This window comes from Macaca mulatta, chromosome 17 (genome assembly GCF_049350105.2).
Source record: "Macaca mulatta isolate MMU2019108-1 chromosome 17, T2T-MMU8v2.0, whole genome shotgun sequence".
NCBI lineage: Eukaryota > Metazoa > Chordata > Mammalia > Primates > Cercopithecidae > Macaca > Macaca mulatta.
In genome coordinates this window covers 3,828,170-3,848,463 of record NC_133422.1, presented here as the reverse complement: position 1 = coordinate 3,848,463, position 20,294 = coordinate 3,828,170, and positions in this window count along the sequence as shown.

The window sequence follows — 20,294 nt, the reverse complement described above, 5'->3', positions numbered from 1 at the left end:
ACATGAACCACTCCATAATGTGTATTCAAAAGCATCCCTAATGTGTTTTCAATAGCATCTCTAATGTGTACACATCCATAATGTGTATTCAAAATCTCCATTTTGTGTGGAGGCACTTTCTGTGTTGTGCATAAATGTTTCCTATATACCAAGTGAAAGATAGTTTGTTTTTGTTTTTGTTTTTTGTTTTTTGTTTTTGAGACGGAGTCTCGTACTTTCGCCCTGGCTGGAGGGCAGTGGCGCGATCTTGGCTCACTGCAAGGTCCGCCTCCCAGGTTCACACCATTTTGCTGCCTCAGCCTCCCCAGCAGCTGGGATTACAGGCGCTGCTACTGCATCCAGCTCATTTTTTTGTATTTTTTAGTAGAGACAGGGTTTCACCGTGTTAGCCAGGATGGTTTCGATCTGCTGACCTCGTGATCCGCCCAAGTCGGCCTCCCAAAGTGCTGGGATTACAGGCGTGAGCCACCGCGCCCAACCCAAAAGATAGTTTTCTTTGTGTAAATTTATTTTTATTCACTGTTTGGCCTATTATGAGTTTACGTGAAAGCAATACATCTGTAGTTGCAAAAAAAAATCATGCAGTCTGGTTTGCTGTCTATCATTTCCACCTCCCTTTTAGGGACTTAATTGAGTTTTTTCATAATCCAGGAAGGACACAAACCCTTCTGAATCCATTCATGTGATCTTGTCTATGCATTTCAATTCATAGTAAATAAAAATAAATGAATAAACCTCAGTTATCACAACTCCTTTCAGAATGATTCAAAGAGTGGAATAAGAAATAGGAGAAACAAGTTCTTTGTAGGTTTTATAAAGTACGAGAAACAAAAGCAAAAGGTCTTTAACAGTCTATTGTGCAAAGTTAATACATGGGGAAACTGAGTTGAATTTATATATATATACATATTTCTGTGTAAGGAGTTTAAAAACTACAGGGTTCTTGAAATCTAATTTTATAAATAAGTGGATGGATTAAACTAACAATATTAAGTTATATCATGCTAATGCAAATCACAAGAAAACTAGGGTGACTATATTAATATGAAAAAAGTAGAATTCAGAAAGGAATATTGTCATGCATAAAGAGGGACACTTGAAAAAGACACAGAGGTCAATTCAGCAAGAATGTATAAGTATATTAAATGTGCGTATATCTATAATAAAGCATAAATATACATGAAGAAAAAACATACATGCCGAAAGAGAAATAAACACTTCTCAGAAATTAATAGAATAAGGACACAGATAATTAATATATAAATTAATGGAATAACACTATCAATCAACCTAATCAAATTGACTTTTGTGGATCATGCTATTCAAGAGAAGCACAATACACCCTCTTCACAAATGCACCTTAAATTTTCACCAAATATAGACCCTATATGCTGTACTATCAAACAAGACTTGATAACTTAAAACTATTGAAATTACAGAGTATTTTCTCTGACCATAATAGGATTATATTAGAAATTTAAAAATAAAAAATTTTTTAACATCTCCAAATGTTTGAAAATTCAGCAGCACAATTCTAAGTAATCCATGGGTCAAATAAGATATCAAATGGGAAATGATAAAATGTTTTGAACTGAATGATAATGAAGAAACACAGTTGAGAGGGAAATGTATATAGCTGTAATCTTGGAGGCAAAGATTTATATAACCCTAAAGCACAAGCCATAAAAGAAAAAAATGATACATTGGTCTTTGTCAAAATTAAAAACTTATCTTTTCCGGCTGGGCGCGGTGGCTCACGCCTATAATCCCAGCACTTTAGGAGGCCGAGGTGGGTGGATCACTTGAGGTCAGGGGTTCAAGACCAGCCTGGACAACATGGTGAAACCCCGTCATTACTAAAAATACAAAAATTAGGTGTGGTGGCAGGTGCCTGTAATCCCAGCTACTTGGGAGGCTGAAGCAGGAGAATTGCTTGAACCCGGGATGCAGAGGTTGCGGTGATTCGAGAGCATACCATTGCACTCCAGCCTGGGGATCAAGAGTGAAACCGAGTCTCAAAAAAAACAAAAACAAAAACATAAAACTCATTCACGTCACAGAAAACGGACCAGGGATAATGCAAATTAGTCCATGGGAGTTTTGTGGGTGATAAAAATGGCCGTATCTTGATGTCTTGGTATTCACATAGGTGCATGAATTTGTCCTATCGCACCAAGCTATTCAGTTACAGTGGGTCCATTCATGTTATATAAGTCATAGTCATAAAGTTTGTTCAACAAAAGAAAGCGTAAATGGCTAGAAGAGACAAAAGAAGCTTCATTCTTTTATCTAGAACTTTCGCCTCTCTGTACCTTTGTGCTTACACGTAAAGAGAGCATATGTTGATTTTAAGCTCCCTCTTTCTATCTCACCCAAAGTGGCAGAATTTGGCAAATATTCTCTGATTTTGCACTGTGGAGCTGTGACATACCCTTTTTTCAGTATAGATAAACTTTTCTTCCCTACTTTTGACTGCTTTTTGTGCATTTTGGCAGTTTGTTCAGGAAGGGGAGAAATACAAATGAGTACTGCTTTACCTTTTTCCCATACAGCTCCAACAAAAGTGAAAAAAAAAAAATCTTTTAAAAATTTAAATAAAAGGTTTTGGTTAATTGTCCCTAATACTTAGCAAGATAATAATTGATTTGTTACATTACGAACAGATTGCATATTATGTGTGGAGTCAGCAGCATGAGCTGAAGACAAAAATAAAGTTATTATGCAGAACTATTATGCTAGTGGGAAAAAGATACTGCTTGGATTTAAATTTTGACTCCATGTTCTTATCTCAGTATGGATTTCTCACTGTACATTTGCCTCCCTGTCCCTTTCCAGATGAGCTAAGTCACTTGGTTGCTGCTACTGACCTGGCTACTGGTCTGCTTTCCATCTTTGTGCTGAGGTACAAAGTGCCTTTCCTGAAAACGTTCTAGGATTATGATCCTTTAAGCAACTGTAAAGCCATATTTCTTGAATTTCAGAAATCCTTTAAAATTACATTAATACATTTTTAAAAGAAGAAGAATGTAATGTCTCAATCAGTCCTTGCCCAGAGATGTTCCTTTGTTTTCAAAATCATCTTAAATATTAAATTGCTGGGCAATTACTTAGTTGAATAGATTTAAGAAGAATTTTTGTGTTTCTTGGATTAAAATCTATAGACATAACATACTGAAGGGGTGCATTTGTGTGTTAAAGCTTCTTGGGACCAGCCTGGCCAACATGTATAACCCCATCTCTATTAAAAATACAAAAAAACAAAAAAAATTAGCCAGGCTTGATGGCAGGCACCTGTAATCCCAGCTACTCGGGAGGCTGAGATAGGAGAATTGTTTGAACTTGGGAGGTGAAGGTTGCAGTGAGCTGAGATCGCACCACTGCACTCCAGCCTGGGCGACTGAGTGAAACTCCATCTCAGGAAAAGAAAGAAAAAAAAAAAAAGCTTCATGAAACAAAATTCTTAGTTAGTGCTAAATAATTTGTCACCTGCTTATTTCCTTTAAATTGGAAATTCTCATTTTTAAAATCATGAGACTAGAATAAATGTGCTTGTACAAAGTACTGATTTGTTTTGCTTAAACTTTCAAATACTCTAAATCTGAAATAAAGTTGAATTATTCCTTGATAAAACTTCTACATTATTCACTACATTCTCCATAGGTTCATGAAGCTATAGAATGTCAATGACACTTTTTAAGGCGCACTATGATACTGTCACAGCACGTTTCTAAAAGTACCAGTGGTACTTCATCCAGATGTCCAATTCCTCCAGCTGTAAGGTATGGTTTTCCATTTGCTCTGGTCTGAATGTTTGTGTTTCCTGCAAAATAAGTATGTTGAAATCTTAACCCCGAAGGTGATGGCATTAGGAGGTAGGACCTTTGGGAGGTGATTAGGTCATGGGAGTGGAGCCCTCATGGATGGGATTAGTGCCCTCATAAAAGATGAAGAGAGATCTCTCCCCGCTTTCACCATGTGATGAAACAGTGAGAAGGCACCATCCATGAAAAAGAAAGTGAGCCTTCACCAGGCACTGAATCTGCTGGCACCTTGCTCTCGCACTTCTCAGCCTCCAGAACTGTGAGAAATCAATTTCTGTTGTTTATAAGCCACGCAGTTAAGGGTATTATAGCAGCCCAAATGCACTAAGACGCACCTGTTACCAGCTGACAGTCATCCCAGATGGATTTGGAACATTTCTCCTGTCTGATTTTACTTGAGGCAAGTTTCTGACAATCTTAATTTAGAGCCCATTAGAGAGGACTGCAGCAGATGTTTCTGCTCCTATCTGCCTAAGAATTCCCCACACCAGCCAAATTGGCTTTTGATGTGTTTATGCAAAGATGGCTTGGAGTAATATATTACGACATAATAGAGAAGGGAAAGGAATTTGGGCTAAGAAACTGCAAATCAAACTGAAACAAGGAAGATATTATTTTGTTAGTAGTGAAGAGAAAAAGTGATGTTAACTTTCATTGTAGTGAATTATTAATACGTGTTAGGTAAAAACAAAATAAAACAAAAACAAACAACTCTTGTTAGAAGTTTATCCCTGAAGATCTGGATCATGCTGATACACTGTGCTTTGTTTACCAGTTTTCAGGATTTAGAATGAAGAGGACTGTGTTTAAGACTTTGCCCTGTCTGTAACTGGCTGCTCATTGCTGGGAAATTTATGTCATTTGTTTTTCCCTCAATTTCCTTATCTTTAGAATATAACTTAGTTAAACAAATAGAGCTAATTTTCTAATTGAATTTGTTTGATATTCTTTTTTTTTTTTTTTTTTTTTTTTTTTTGAGATGGAGTCTTGCTCTGTCGCCCAGGCTGGAGTGCAATGGTGCGATCTTGGCTCACTGCAAGGTCCGCATTCCGGGTTCACGCCATTCTCCTGCCTCAGCCTCCCAAGTAGCTGGGACTACAGGCACCTGCCACCACGCTTGGCTAATTTTTTGTATTTTTAGTAGAGACGGGGTTTCACCATGTTAGCCGGGATGGTCTCGATCTCCTGACCTTGTGATCCACCCGCCTCGGCCTCCCAAAGTGCTGGGATGACAGGCCCTGCACCTGGCCAATAATTTGAATTTTTAAGACAGCTTTTCACTCTTGAACATGTTCCAGTTTGCACAAAAGTTAAGTGACCTTCCTGTCTATAGATTTATCTCATCACCCAAGTCTCCTGGGTTTAATTATCTTTAAGTGGACGGGCAAGTTCCACTCATAGTTCTTACTTTCCAGAAATATTTATGATAGTGTGATAGAAACTGGTATTTGGTGACCAAACCCTTCTCCTCTTCTCCCTTGATATACTAGACTATCTTTGTGTAGCCTCTCTTGTGGTTTGGTGTGGCCATAAGACTGAGTTCTATCGGCTGATTACAAGTACAAGTAACGTACTTCACTTCCAGGCATAATCCATAAAATCACCCATATTTGCTCATTCATCCATTTTCTTGCCTTGTGAAGAAAAATGAAGACAACTCTAAGCATGATCTTCTGGGCCCCTGTTAAGAGTGGCAGAGCCACTCCCTGAAATGGGTGTGTGTCTATGATTTTGCTTAAAGATCCTCCCAACCAGCGAAATATGCGTCTGTTACCTGAGCAAGAAAAAAAAAAAATCAAAAGGTTAGCCCACTGAGATTTTGTAGTTTATTATGGAAGCTAGTATTTATTGAATAGGTGTAGAAGTGGGTATCCTGAAGTGGGGTACTTACTGCTGTAACAAAACCTAAACTATGTGGCATTGTCTTCGTGGTTGGCCCAAAGTTAGTAAGCCCATGATATGGAAGGCTAGGAAGATAGAAGCCCAAGTTTTACAGACGTAAAACACTTGTAAAATTGTTGTTTGCCATGAAGTTGAAGGCAGATCATGTGCCTATTGCAGGATTTAGTAATTACTATGGACCAGTGGCTGCTGAGTGTTTCCCACTCTTCTCTTTCCCCAAATAGAAGTACTCATGCCCTTGCTCTTTTGTTGTGTATTGAATGTCTCTGTTGGAGTGAGCAGATAATTGGCCTTTTTAGTTCATAGGTTCCTGTACTGCAAGGAGCCATATTCATACTTGGTGGAGAGGACTCTTTATCATTCAGGAATTCTGTACTTTGTGCTAGATGCAATATCTAGATAGAACATTTTCTTCTTTGGTAGATCATCTGCCTTTAATTCACTGGGACCACATTTATTGTGTCTTTTACCCTGGTTGTCATAAATATCCTGGGATTTCTTGTCAACTCTGATCTCTGGAATTCATGGTTCATTATCAGCAATATCATTAGTAACCTCAACCCATTTTCTAAGCCCTTCTGTTATTTTTTGATCTAACAAGAAGCCACTTCTCCCATAAGAACACCCTGTCAAGGGTGACTCTTTTTCTTCCATAGCCCTTGAATCATTGGGCCTAAAGATGGGATAAAAGTCCTGTAGTTCCTGTTGTTAATTAGGAATTAATTTTGTTAATTACAAAGCAGTTTCTTTCATTTCTTCCTAAAACACTGGTTTGAATCTCATATTATCAGATTGTATCATCCATTGTTACCCATTGTCACTAACTCGGGTCATGCTTCTAGGATTTAACTCCTGCCTCACTCTCTCTAAACCTGCCTATTTCCTAATTCCCCTCTTTAGCTTTCAGCTGCTTTTCTTTCTGTTTTGGATCAGGCCCATTCACTTACAAATATGCTGTCATCCCTCTCACTAAAAAAGCAAAAAAAAAAACAAAAACAAAAAAAAAACAAAGTTAAAAAAGCAAATGCAAAAAAGCAAAAAACCAAAATTAAAAAAGCAAAAATGGGATCTCTTGATTCCATTTTTGTCAACCTAGTTTTTAAAACTCTCATTTACAGCAAAACTTCTGGAAGGAGTTGTCTGTATTTTCTGTCACAATTTCTTCCTCCGCATTCTCGCTTGAATCCATGCTGATCAGATTTTAGCCCTTATCAATCTGAGGATACTGATTGTGATAAAGTCATGAACAACTTATATATCATTAGATCTAATAATCTGGTATGAATTAGAGATTGTTTCATGTTTTTTTGATATTCATATATAAAATTTACCAGCCCTATTTATTTCAGAGACCATATGCTGTGCTTTACAATGCCATCTTTGTTACAGATTAAGTGTCCATGTATGTGGGTTCATATAAGGGCTCTCACTTCTGCCTTTTGGTCTGCCAATCTCTATGCCCAATACCATACTGCTTAATTACTGTGGCTTTAAAATACACCTTGATATTTGTTAGAACAAGTCCCTCCACCTCGTTCTTTTCAAAGAGACTCTTAGCTAATCTTGGTCCTTCATGTCCCATATAAATTTTAGAACTAGCTGCCTTTGTGAAATAGATTTCCTATTCCTTTGTGAAATACATTTCACGGCCGGGCATGGTGGCTCACGCCTGTAATCCCTGCACTTTGGAAGGCCAAGGCGGATGGATCATGAGGTCAGGAGATTGAGACCATCCTGGCTAACACGGTGAAACCCCATCTCTACTAAAAATACAAAAAATTAGCCAGGCATGGTGGCACAAGCCTGTAGTCCCAGCTACTCTGGAGGCTGAGGCAGGAGAATCATTTGAACCTGGGAGGCGGAGGGTGCAGTGAGCCGAGATTGTGCCACTGCACTCCAACCTGGGTGACAGAGCGAGACTCGGTCTCAAAAAAAAAAAAAAAAAAATTCACAAAGGAATCCATTTGAATTTTGAATGACATTATTGTGGACTATAAAAATAAGAATTAAGATCTCTACAGTATTGCCTCCTCCAATCTATGAACATAGTATATCCCTCTATTTCTTCTACATCATTTAAAAAAATTCTTTTAGTATTTTAAACTTTCTGTGTATAAATTTTGCCTATGTTTTGTAGGTTTATTCTAGAATTGGATTTACTCTAGAAACAAAAAGAAAATTTAGTATTAATTTCTCTCTAAATGTTTGGTAGATTTCACTGCTGAAGCCATCTAGATTGCTTCAACATCAACATACTCTCTACCTGGGCATGCATGGAGGATCTAAGATTGTGGCAAAAGGCATTTATTTACAGAAAATAGAAACTTCTCTTGTCCTACCTCTGCTATTAGAAAACGAATCCTTGACTAATTGAATTATATTATTTTCTTCTTCTTAAAATAAGCTTATATTTATTTGATGCTTACTGTGTGCCATGCACTCTCCTAAGTACCTTACCAGTACAATCTCATTTAATCCATTTAACAAGACGATGAGAGTCCGCAATTTGCTGATGAGAAAATTGAGGCACTGACAGGTCAAATAATTTTACCGAAGACCAAGATGGAAAGCGGTGGAGTCAGGTTTCTATCCTAGATAATCTGGTTCCTGAGCTCACTCACTTTACCTTTGGCTAACATGCCTTGCTTTGGGTTTAGACTATTCTATTTCTACTCTATTGAATTGACTCTTTTGCTCAGTTATTATCTATCTTTCTCGGTTTCTAATCCATGCCTTTATAGTCAAATTTTCCTTGATTACTGCTTTGTCCAAATTCTGTTTCAATATATAGTACTTTTATTCTCACTCATTTCTGAATAGTTTGTAATGCTGGTTTTGAGGTTTTCTTTATCCACAAGTTATTTAGAAGAGTAATTTGACATTTCTAAGTGGAAAGTTTCTTTTGGGCTAGCCTTTGGTTGTTTACTTTCTGGTTTCATGATATTGTAATCAGAACTTGGCTACTGCTTTGGGAACTTCATTTAGAATTTTTTGGTAACCTAACACTTGGCTAACTGTTGTAAATGATCCATGGTGTACATAACTATATATATATATATGTGTGTGTGTGTATGTGTGTGTCTGTGTTTGTATGTATCAAATCAAACTGGATATTTGTGATATTCAATTCTTTATGTTGTTTTTTTCTATCTGATTTTCCATTTTCTGGGAGCTAGTTGTTTTCCTCCTCCTTGGCTCTGGTTTTGCCAGTTTCTCTTTGTATTTTTGAAAATGTTTGCTTTATATATTTCAGTGCTATGTCGTTTAGTCTTTAATTTTGTTGACTTCCTGACAAAGTGCATTGTCATCAAGATAAGGCATTGGTCCTCATCATAGTAAATACTTTGACCTTGTATTCAACTTTGTTCTATGTACATTTTTCCAAGCCAATTTTCATTTTTATAGCAGTTGCCTGACATGCCTCTTTCCACCTCTTCATTTTCCACTCTTCGTGCCACAACTACGTCTGCTAATGAGCACCACCGTGTTCCCCATCTTGAGTCATCCTTTCCAGTCTCTGTGGGGCCCATCACTGATCCACAGTGACTGGAGGTCAATGAAGTTTTGAGAAGAAGCATTTGCTCTTTCAAGCTGGTAGAATATAATTTAAGGACATGTCCCTGTGTTCTGTTCATCTCAGCTTGTATTTTCAGTGGGGTTCTTCTTGCGTGGTGGTCTTCCAGAACCCTTGAGTACACAAATCACTTTCTGAACTCTTTCTCTGGCTCCTGCAGGGAAGGAGGGGCATAGATCTGTTCTACTTCAAGGCCTTCAGCATGGTGCTTTCTTTCTCTTATTTTCGAGTACTTTTTCCATCATGCCTATGTTACGTTTTAATAAGTCATAACTTTCAAATATGGACAGATATATTCAGAGGAAGTCTGCATGGCTGCATTCTTTGTGCACTTGGGAACCTGCTGAAATCTTCACTTTCTTTCTGTACCTGGTTGGCAAGTCAGAGTTCACAGTTCTAGTTTCCCTTTTCTCCTTTATTCAAAGTAGTAGTAATAGAAATTATTAGAATAGAAAGAACTAGTAGAAAGTATTATTCCTCTGATAATGTTTGGTACAACACTCTATTATAGCACCTATACTGAGTGTTGTTATTATTATTTTATCAGTGTCTTCCATTACATTGTAAGTCCTTAGACAGCAGGAAGTGTGCCTGGATCTCCTTCTTGGCCCTGGTGTGTAACATGATGCCTGGCACAAAGCATTGTAAACATAAATGAGCCACGTGTAAGTAGAGTAATAATTTCATAGAGACCTAACATCAAAGGCCACAGGTGATGTGAATGTAATGAGTCAGGTCTCCTTGCTTCTACCCTTAGTCCCTAACAGTCTCTTTTCCAGACCAACAGCCAGAAAGATTCTCCTAAAACTCAAGACCGATCATGTTGCTTCTCTGCTCTAGCCTTGCTTCCTAGGGACCTTCTATCTCACTCCCAGTAAAATCTAAAGCTCTTACCTTGGCCGATAGCACCCACCATGATGTAGCTATCATCTCCCACCTGCTCCTTGCATGCCTTGCTCTGGGTCATCTTGCTCCCTCTGATCTTCTTTAAACAACTAAAGTCGGCTGCAGCCTCCAGAGATGTCACGCTTGGTCTCCCTTTTCACGGCACATGTTCCCTGCCCCGTATCAGCAGGGCTTGGTCTCTCTTTATCCATGTCTTTGCTCCAGTGCCTTCTTCCCTGACAATCTTATTCAAACACAGTCTCCCTGCATCTCTGGCTCTTGCACTGTGTTGATTTCCTCACACTCTGACACCACCTGACATATTAAATATGTATTTATTTACTCCCTGCTGGAACGTACGCTCTATGGCAACAGACACGTCTGGTTTACCACGGCGGCATCCCAAGTGCCTGGTGAGTTATGGGTATCATTTGTTAAACAAATAAATACAATTATTTGCTCGGTCTTGGCAGCTATTGTCACATTTCCTTCAGTTTTGTATACTGAAAACATAGCCACGCACGTGTCAGGAAAGAGCAGGCACACTGGTGACCGCCCCTAGACACCCCTAGAGAGTGTTAGGGCTTGCGACCATGGCTGGGCAGACTGGTAGCAATGTGCCTCCAGCAGACTCCATCGGAGCACACAGAAACAGTCATGTTCTTAGTCGTCTATGGACAAGCAAGCACTACAGGCTTGAGGCATAGTGCCGGGGAGTGACTCTAGACAGCAGGTACTCCTCGGGTTTCATGTACATGGCAAAATAATAATGACTAGGGGATGGGTGGTGGGAACAAGCTAACAACGCATGTGTGTATTAAGTGAGAGACCAAGGCTGGGAGAAATAGAGAGAATTTTTAATTTGGTGTCTGCAGAATCTGCAGAATGTCCTCTTCTTGTGTTCATGTAGCCGTGGAGAGTGAAGAATGTGAAAAATTAGACTTGAGTTTAGCTCAAATTTAAGTCTGCTGTTTTACTGTTTTTATAGATCAGGGACCTCTATGACCTAATGCTTGAGCCCCCATACTATCTTTTTCCCCTCAGTTGGCAGTGCCAGGATAAGTTGATTATTCACAGTATCAATTCATGGATTGATTTAGGGTCTCCACATTGTGTATCCTTAATAGATGTTTAATTGAGCTGAATGAAAGTGTAGATAGAGGCAGCACAGAATTGTGGGAAGATAATAAAAATGGTCTGTTTCAGTTCTTAAATTCTATAATTTTGTCTTCTACATTTACAAACTTGAACAGTTGTTTTTCGGTGTAGAAGACGAAATTACGGAATTTTAGAAAATATTTATAAAGTGACATTTTGGCACAGAGGGTGAATTTTCTGATGTATTGGTAATCTGTAAGGAAAACTGGAACTCAAATAATAAGTGAGGTGATAATGATGGCCTTCTGTCCTGAGGAAATGCTGCCAGCTTCACCCTGGCAACTCCGTCTGGCATTTATTGAGAACTTACAACATGCCAAGTACAATAAGGGCTTTGAATGCACTTAATTAAGGGTATTTTTAATGAAGGGTATTAGTTAATTATGATGTAGTTAAGTATTAGTTAAGGGAATTTAGTATTCTTATTAACTAATGCAACTCAGAATTAGATGGCATTATTAACTCTATTTCACCCTGAGGAAACTGACGCTCAGAGAATAGTTTCTCTAAGGTTATAAGGCTGGTCAAAGGATGAGCTGGCATTATGTAGGTAATTTACATGGGGAATTTGTGCCCTAACTTGGTGCTTCTGTTTTGCAATCAATAGGTTAGATGCCTTGAGAAGACCTGAAATTCTGTCATGCTTAGCAAGTTTCAGAAAAAAACTTAAAGGAACCAATTTATTTAGGCCCTGAGAGCTTTCTAAAGTTCTGAAGCAAAAGGCAGGGATGCAGAGTTCCACGGAGGTGGTGAGAGAAATGAAGGGCAGGCCAGGCACGGTGGGTCATGCTTATAATCCCAGTATGTTGGGAGGCCGAAGTGGGCGGATCATCTGAGGTCAGGAGTTTGAGACCAGCCTGGTCAATATGGTGAAACCCCTGCCTCTACTGAAAAAAAAAAAAAAAAAAAATTAGCTGGGCATGTTGGTGTGCACCTGTAGTCCCAGCTACTCAGGAGGCTGAGGCAGGGGAATTGCTTGAACCTGGGAGGCAGAGGTTGCAGTGAGATGAGATCACACCACTGCACTCCAGCTTGGGTGGCAGAGCGGGACTCTGTCTAAAAAAAAAAAAAAGAAAAAAAAACAAAAATGAAATTAAGGGCAAAGCAGGCCATCCACAGATTCTCTTTGAAATAATGACCACAAGCTATTTTTGTCTTTAAGTATTAATGTAATGATTCGAGAGAATAGACCATATAAACAAAAGCATGATAATGTCAAATTTTTACTTCTTTTCTAAAAATAGTATAATTCATATAAAATGCATTAGTTTTCTTTTGTGTATTCTATAAAAATTCTGTAATTGATATTTGAAATAAACTTTTCCAAATTATTTTAAAATCAACATACAGAAGGAGAGAATCTTAAAATTGAGTTATAGAAAAAATGTTAGCACATAGCACCTATAATTTCTCCTTCAGAAAACAGTTCCATGAGAATCTGGCAAAAAATAACAAACATATCAAAAGACATATGGAGCTGAGTTGTTCACTTAGCTGGACTATCAATATATTGAAGAAGAACTTTTAAGTATTGTACACAATGCCTGAGAAAACTTAAAGTTTTTTATTTTTAATTTATTCATGGTTAAAAAGCAAAAATCATAGCTTAAAAAAATCTTACCGTTGAAAAAAAGGACACACTTTTCTAATTTGTAACTTACTATTTACAGTTTTGCCACCACTTTACCTTTTGAAGCTTCTCCAAGATACTCTGATTTTTTTAAAATTGCAGATTTACCAATTGAAATTCGCTTGTGGTTATAATTATGTCTACAAATGTATTAGGCTGCCCTTCTAGGCTGAAAATTATTCCCTGAAACTAGCACCAAAGCTAAAAAGAATAGCAATGAAGAGGTATTTGTTAAGAAAATAAACATAATTACAGATAATCGTTTTATAATCTATTATCTATTTTTTACTATTTGTTTGTTAGCAGTCTTTATTAAATCACATAGCCATTCTTTTCACAGTGTTCAGTGCTAGTAGAAGAGAAGACAATTTCGTGTATTGTTTTGTGCAGCTGAGTTCAGCCTAAGTGCAGAAAGAAACCCTGCGATGCACACTCTATGTTGCAGATACGGAAGTGTGGATCTTTGTTTCCTTGTGCCGTTCTTGATAAATGTTGGCCTCAGCAATAGTGCTGAGTGCTCTTACAGTTCTCAAAGGGTATTCACATTTATTCTCATTTATTCTTTACAACAAGACCAAGGCAGGTGAATTGTTCGCACAGGTTAAGTGACTTGCTCAAGGTTGCGCAATGAATTTATGATAAGTCGGGACATGAACCAAAACCTCTTAACCTTGTGCTTTCAAACAGAAAGCAGAGCTGAAAGTAATTTTTCTGTGGTCTTTTATAAAATGGGTATGCTGTGGCTTCTTCGAGGCCCTCGTTGCCTGATATATTTAGAGATATCTCAACAATTATCAGGAGTCAAAGTTTGATGTTCATTTCAGTATTTTTAAATTTACTCTATAATTGAAGGAACTGGTGTCCCTCACAAAAATATAAATGTGTTGACTTTTTTGTAAAAATGATGCAAGACTTTTGAATTATTCAAACTTTTTATACATTTTTAAAACAAAAATTTATTTTTAAAAAATTTCATTTCTGGCCGGGCATGGTGGCTCACGTCTGTAATCCCAGCACTTTGGGAGGCTGAGGTGGGTGGATCACTTGCAGTCAGGAGTTTGAGACTATCCTGGCCAACACGGCAAAACCCTGTTTCTACTAAAAATACAAAAATTAACCAGGTGTGGTATGCGTGCCTATGGTCCTAGCAACTCCGGAGGCTGAAGCAGGATAATCACTTGAACCCACGAGGCAGAGGGTGCAGGGAGCCGAGATCATGCCACTGCACTCCAGCCTGGGCAACAGAACGAGAATATGTTTTCATAAATAAATAAATAAATAAATAAAATAAAATATTTCTATAGAGATGAGCAATGTTTACAATAGGCTGATTAAACAAAATAATCAGTGGAATATTTTAGAATATTTGCATACAGTAACATTAACAATGCTTGGCTTTCCAAATGTGAGATAAGTATATAAGTACATCCACCGATTAGGGTGATCAGCTGGTCAGCACATCCTTCTTTGAACTTCATGTTATAACAAAACAAATGGGCTGTTGTCTAATGATGAAGAGCTATGTAGCATACAGTTTGCCCCGCCCTCCCTCCATTTTTTTCTTTCTCCTTCACTTCCATTTCTCTGTCCATCTTTCTATCTTACCTTTTATTTTCTGGTCTTTGTATATCTGTCTTGTTTTCTTCCCTTCTGCATTTCATTTTTTAAAACACTTATTGGTGGCCGGGCGTGGTGGCTCACACCTGTAATCCCAGGACTTTGGGAGGCTGAGGCGGGTGGATCATGAGGTCAGGAGATCGAGACCATCCTGGCTAACACGATGAAACCCCATCTCTATTAAAAATACAAAAAATTAGCTGGGCGTGGTGGCGGGCACCTGCAGTCCCAGCTACTCGGGAGGCTGAGGCAGGAGAATGGCGTAAACCCAGGAGGCGGAGCTTGCAGTGAGCTGCTATTGCACCACTGCACTCCAGCCCGGGCGACAGAGCAATACTCCGTCTCAAAAAAACAAACAAACAAAAAAACCAAAAAAAAACCACCTATTGGTAATACTCCAAATCCTAGCCAACTTGTTCAGTTTTACATTAAAGAAATGGTCTTAGCAAATCCCACACGGAAAGTGAGCATTCTGGTACCCTTAGGTTAGGTTAAGACAAGACATATATGTGTCTGTTTAGAAGATCCTTGTTACTTTTAAACAGTGTATTCTGAATCTACAGGAGGAAGATAACATATAGAATTTTCCGTAAGTCACTGACCATGAAACTATTTACATTTCTCAGAACTGTATTCAAAAGGATACCAATATGGAAAATGCACATCTATTAAAGCTTATGAATTACATTATGCAAATGCTTTAAATTCTGACTCTTTAAAAATACTTGATTTGTCATTGTCCACTAGACACATTCAAGTCTTCCTTAGTGATTGTGGCTTTATCTGTGCCTTCAGTGTTTCTAACAAGTTTTGCAATACATAATTTGAGATAATTATATATGCTTCAGAGATTATTGTTTTAGCTACATCATTGATTTTATCTTCTCCATATTGCTGATTGCAGTGGCTCACGCCTGTAATCCCAGCACTTTGGGAGACTGAGGCGGGCAGATCACGAGGTCAGGAGATATATTGAGACCATCCTGGCTAACACATCTCTACTAAAAATACAAAAAATTAGCTGGGCTGGTGGCTCACACCTGTAGTCCCAGCTACTCGGGAGGCTGAGGCAGGAGAATCGCTTGAACCCGGGAGGCAGAGGTTACAGTGAGCCGAGATCATGCCACTACACTCCAGCCTGGGCGTCAAAGCGAGACTCCATCTCAAAAAAATAAATTAATTTAAAAAAATTTTTTAAAAATACATATATATGTATGTATAGCTTCACTTGATTATTTTTGTCTGATTTGTATGGTTCTAAACAACTTATTTTTAAATAATTACAAATTCATAGGAAGTTGAAAACAAAAAAATATACAGGGATGTCTCCTGTACCTTTCAGCTAGTTTCTTCCATGGTAACCCCTTCCATGACTATAGTACAATATCAAAATGAAGAAACTGACATTGGCACAACCCACAGAGCTTATTCTGATTTTACTTAAGTGCACTTATTTGTGTGCATGAACAGTTTTGTGCTATTTTATCACATATGTAGATTTGTGTAAAAACATCACAGTCAAGACACAGAACAGTTCCTATATCACAGGGTTCCCTGTTCTTCCCCATAGAGCCACCTCTTCCCCACTCCTTCCTTGCCTCCTGGCAACCACTAGTCTACTCTCTATTTTTGTGATTTTCTTATTACAAGGATGTTATATAAATGGAAGCATAAGTTATGTGAATTTTTGAGAGTGGCTTTTTTCACTCAGTATGATTTCCTTGAGATCCGTCCAAGTTGTAGATACCAATCTTCTCTCATTTTTATTGCTGAGTAGTATCCCATAGTAGTGATGTACCGTTCATTAAAGGGCATTGTTTAACCGTTCATTAAAGGGCATTTGGATTGTTTCTAGTTTCTGGCTATTATGAGTAAAGTGGCTATAGACACTCATGTACAGACTTTTTCATCAACATAAGTCTACCTTTAACTGGGATAAATGCCCAGAGTGTAATTGCTGGGTCGTGTGATGGTTGCATGTTTAGTTTTATAAGAAACTTCCCACTGTTTTCCTGAGTGGCTATGCCATTTTACATTCCCACCAGCCCTGGATGAATCTAGTGTCTCTGCATTCTCATCAGTGTTTGGTATTTTTTATCTTAACCAATCTGATAGGTATGTAGTGAGATCTTATTTTGGTTTGTGCATTTCCTTAATGGCAAATGATGTTAAACACCTTTTCATGTGCTTATCTGCCATCTGAAATGCTTCTTTATTTTGCTTATTTTTTAATTTGATTTTTTTAACTGTTGAATTTTGAGAGTTCTTTCTATATTCTAGATATAAGTCCTTTATCAGTATATACATGGTAATAGGGAATTCTTTGTTTCTCCCAGCTTTGTAGCATGTCCTTTTACCCTCTTTGCAGGGTCTTTTGCAGAGCATAGCTTTTTAACACTAATGATGGGCAGTTAAATTTTATCTTAACAGCAACTAATATTATTAACTTTAGAAAATTTCACTTGATTACAATATATCCTTTAAATTTTGTCAAACTAATTCTTTTTTTTTTCTTTTTTTTTTTTTTTTTGAGACAAAGTCTTGCTTTTGTCACTCAGGCTGGAGCATAATGGCACGATCTTGACTCCCTGCAACCTCTGCCTCCCGGGTTCAAGCGATTCTCCTGCCTCAGCCTCCCGAGCAACTGGGATCACAGGTGCCTGTCACCACACCTGGCTAATTCTGGCTAATTTTTGTATTTTTAGTAGAGAAGGGGTTTCACCATGTTGGCCAGCTGGTCTTGAACTCCTGACCTCAGGTGATCTGCCTGCCTTAGCCTCCCAAAGTGCTGGGATTACAGGCCTGAGCCACTGCTCCCGGCCTAACTAATGATTGTTTATTATAAAATATTTAAAAATAAAAAACAGTTAAAAAATTTAAACATCCTATAAATTCTGTAGCCCAAAATAACTATCATCAGTATTTTTTTTTTTTTTTTTTTTGAAACGGAGTTTCACTCTTGTTGCCCAGGCTGGAGTGCAATGGCACAATCCGTGATCTTGGCTCATTGCAACCACCACCTCCTGGTTCAAGAGATTCTCCTGCCTCAGCCTCCCGAGTAGCTGGGATTACAGGCATGCGCCACCATGCCCGGCTAATTTTGTATTTTCAATAGAGACGGAGTTTCTCCATGTTGGTCAGGCTGGTCTTGAACTCCCAACCTTAGGTGATCTGCCCTCCTCGGCCTCCCAAAGTGTTGGGATTATAGGCATGAGCCACAGCGCCCGGCCATCGTCAGTATTTTGGAAATGCTCAATCTCTCTGTTATAGAAAAGAAACAGAGAGAAGTAATTTACAAAGATATTACTCCTTGAATTTTAAAAAGTATTAAATTCATTTTTATTCAAATGCAAAAGAAAGAAAACCTAAGTGAAAATATTTTGGTTCTCTCTTTTTTTTTTTGAGACGGAGTCTCTCTCTGTCACCCAGGCTGGAGTCTATTGGCGTGATCTCGGCTCACTGCAAGCTCCGTCTCCCGGGTTCAGGCCACTCTCCTGCCTCAGCCTCCCGAGTAGCTGGGACTACAGGCACCGCCACCACGCCCGGCTAATTTTTTGTATTTTTAGTAGAGACAGGGTTTCACCATGTTAGCCAGGATGCTCTCGATCTCCTGACCCCGTGACCCACCCGCCTCGGCCTCCCAAAGTGCTGGGATTACAGGCGTGAGCCACCGCGCCCGGCCCTGAAATTTTGGTTCTTGTGAGATACCTTTCAAAGAAAGAAAAAGGTTTTGAAAAACAAAACATTAAGGATTAAACTTATTATTTTTTAATTACAGGTTTCAACTTTGTTTATTAGCTCCAACCCATGAAGATAGTCAACCCTTTTATATATTCCCCTACTTATCTTTTTCCCAAATTTTAATTTTTATTTAACCAAAGTAAAGAGTGTAAAGTTAATAACACACTTTATCTTCCAACCATGGACATTCTGGGCCGCAACCACAATTCCCACAGTTGTGTTGACTGGGTTTTCTTCTGGCAGCTCTGCCATTCATATTCTGTGTTGTGAAACTGCCTCTCCTATGACCCTCTCATGCACCAAATTTAGTCACTCTAGACAAAAATCAGTGACATTGCCTGTTTTTATGCATGGCCATTACTTGAAGAGTACCTGTACCCCTCTGCAGCTGGAGGCAGCATGGCCCTCTCTTCCATCTCAGCCTTTTCCAGACTTTAGATCCTCACAGTTATGTCACAGTGTGAAGCCAAGACTGTTTCATTTTGTACAACGGAGATATTTTAGTGTTTTCAATGTTATTTATTTATTTATTTACTTTTTTAGAGACGGAGTCATGCTCTGTCGCCCAGGCTGGAGTGCAGTGGTGCGATCTCAGCTCACTGCAGTCTCTGTTTCCCAGGTTCCAGCGATACTCCTGCCTCAACCTCCCAAGTAGACTAGCTGGGATTAACAGGCACACACCACCATGCCCGACTAATTTTTGTATTGATGGGGTTTCACCGTGTTGGCCAGGCTGGTCTCGAACTCCTGACCACAGGTGATCCGCTCGCCTCACCCTCCCAAAGTGTTGGGATTACCAGCGTGAACCACCGTGCCCGGTCTCGATGGTATTTCTTAATTTTGGTAACCCAGCTCCCCGTCCCAGCCTTTCCCTACAGTCCTGTTGACCTTTAGTCTAGAACATGTGGCTTCTTATTCAGCAAGGGGTGGAGAGTATCAAAGAAAATAGGAGAGATAGGAAAGACGTAGACAGAGCAAAGCTCCCTTCAACTGCTGTGGCGAGAATCCAGAGCACAGAACAAGAAAGGAGAAAAATCCGTTGATATCGACCTTCTCAAGGCTAAAATCTCTGGGGTGAGGAAAAGTGGAGTCACAGTGAAACCACTAAGAAGGGTTTGATGAAAACAGTTTGGTGGCGAGGAGCTTTGCTTCCTGCCTGTTGGGGGCATTGGCTGGGGAAAGTACCGTCCCCTAGTGAATCCTCCTCAGTCAGCACGCTGCCAGTCTGTATAGTGCCGGAGAGTGGTTAAAAAGGATAGGCAGCCTGGGCACCGTGGCTCAGGCCTGTAATCCCACCACTTTGGGAGGTTGAGGCAGGTGGATCACTCGAGGTTAGGAGTTTGAGACCAGCCTGACCAACATGGAGAAGCCCCGTCTATACAAAAACACAAAAATGATCCGGGAGTGGTGGTAAGCGCCTGTCGTCCCAGGTACTCAGGGGTAGGGGGCTGAGGTACGAGGATCACTTGAATCCACGAGAAGGGGGAGGTTGCAGTGAGCCGAGATCGCACCACTGCACTCCAGCCTGGGCGACAGAGTGAGACTCTGTCTTAAAAAAAAAAAAAAAAAAAAAAAAAAAGATAAATAGATAGATAGCAGATAAACCAGAAATAAGCTCTGCTCCACTAACCACTGCTCCTGTGGTGTCTAGTAAAGGCTGAAATTCCCTTATTTACTTCCAGAGCTCCTGGCCAAAAATGGTCCAGATAGCTGAGGGAGTCTGAGGCTGTTGGACTTGATAGGGAGGAAGACAGGGGGTCCCCACAGTGAGGGCAAAGTGACCTGCTCCACTGGGACAATGAGGATATCGTCCAAGGCGAGGACTTGGCAGCCTGATCAGGAGCTGAGGTGGAAGCCTGGTGGGTTCAAGGGGCAGACGGCTGAGATCTGATGAGCACAGACCTGGAGTGAGGCTGGCTGCAGCCTCTTCACCACACGCAGGGATCCACCCTGAACTGCTTGCTTT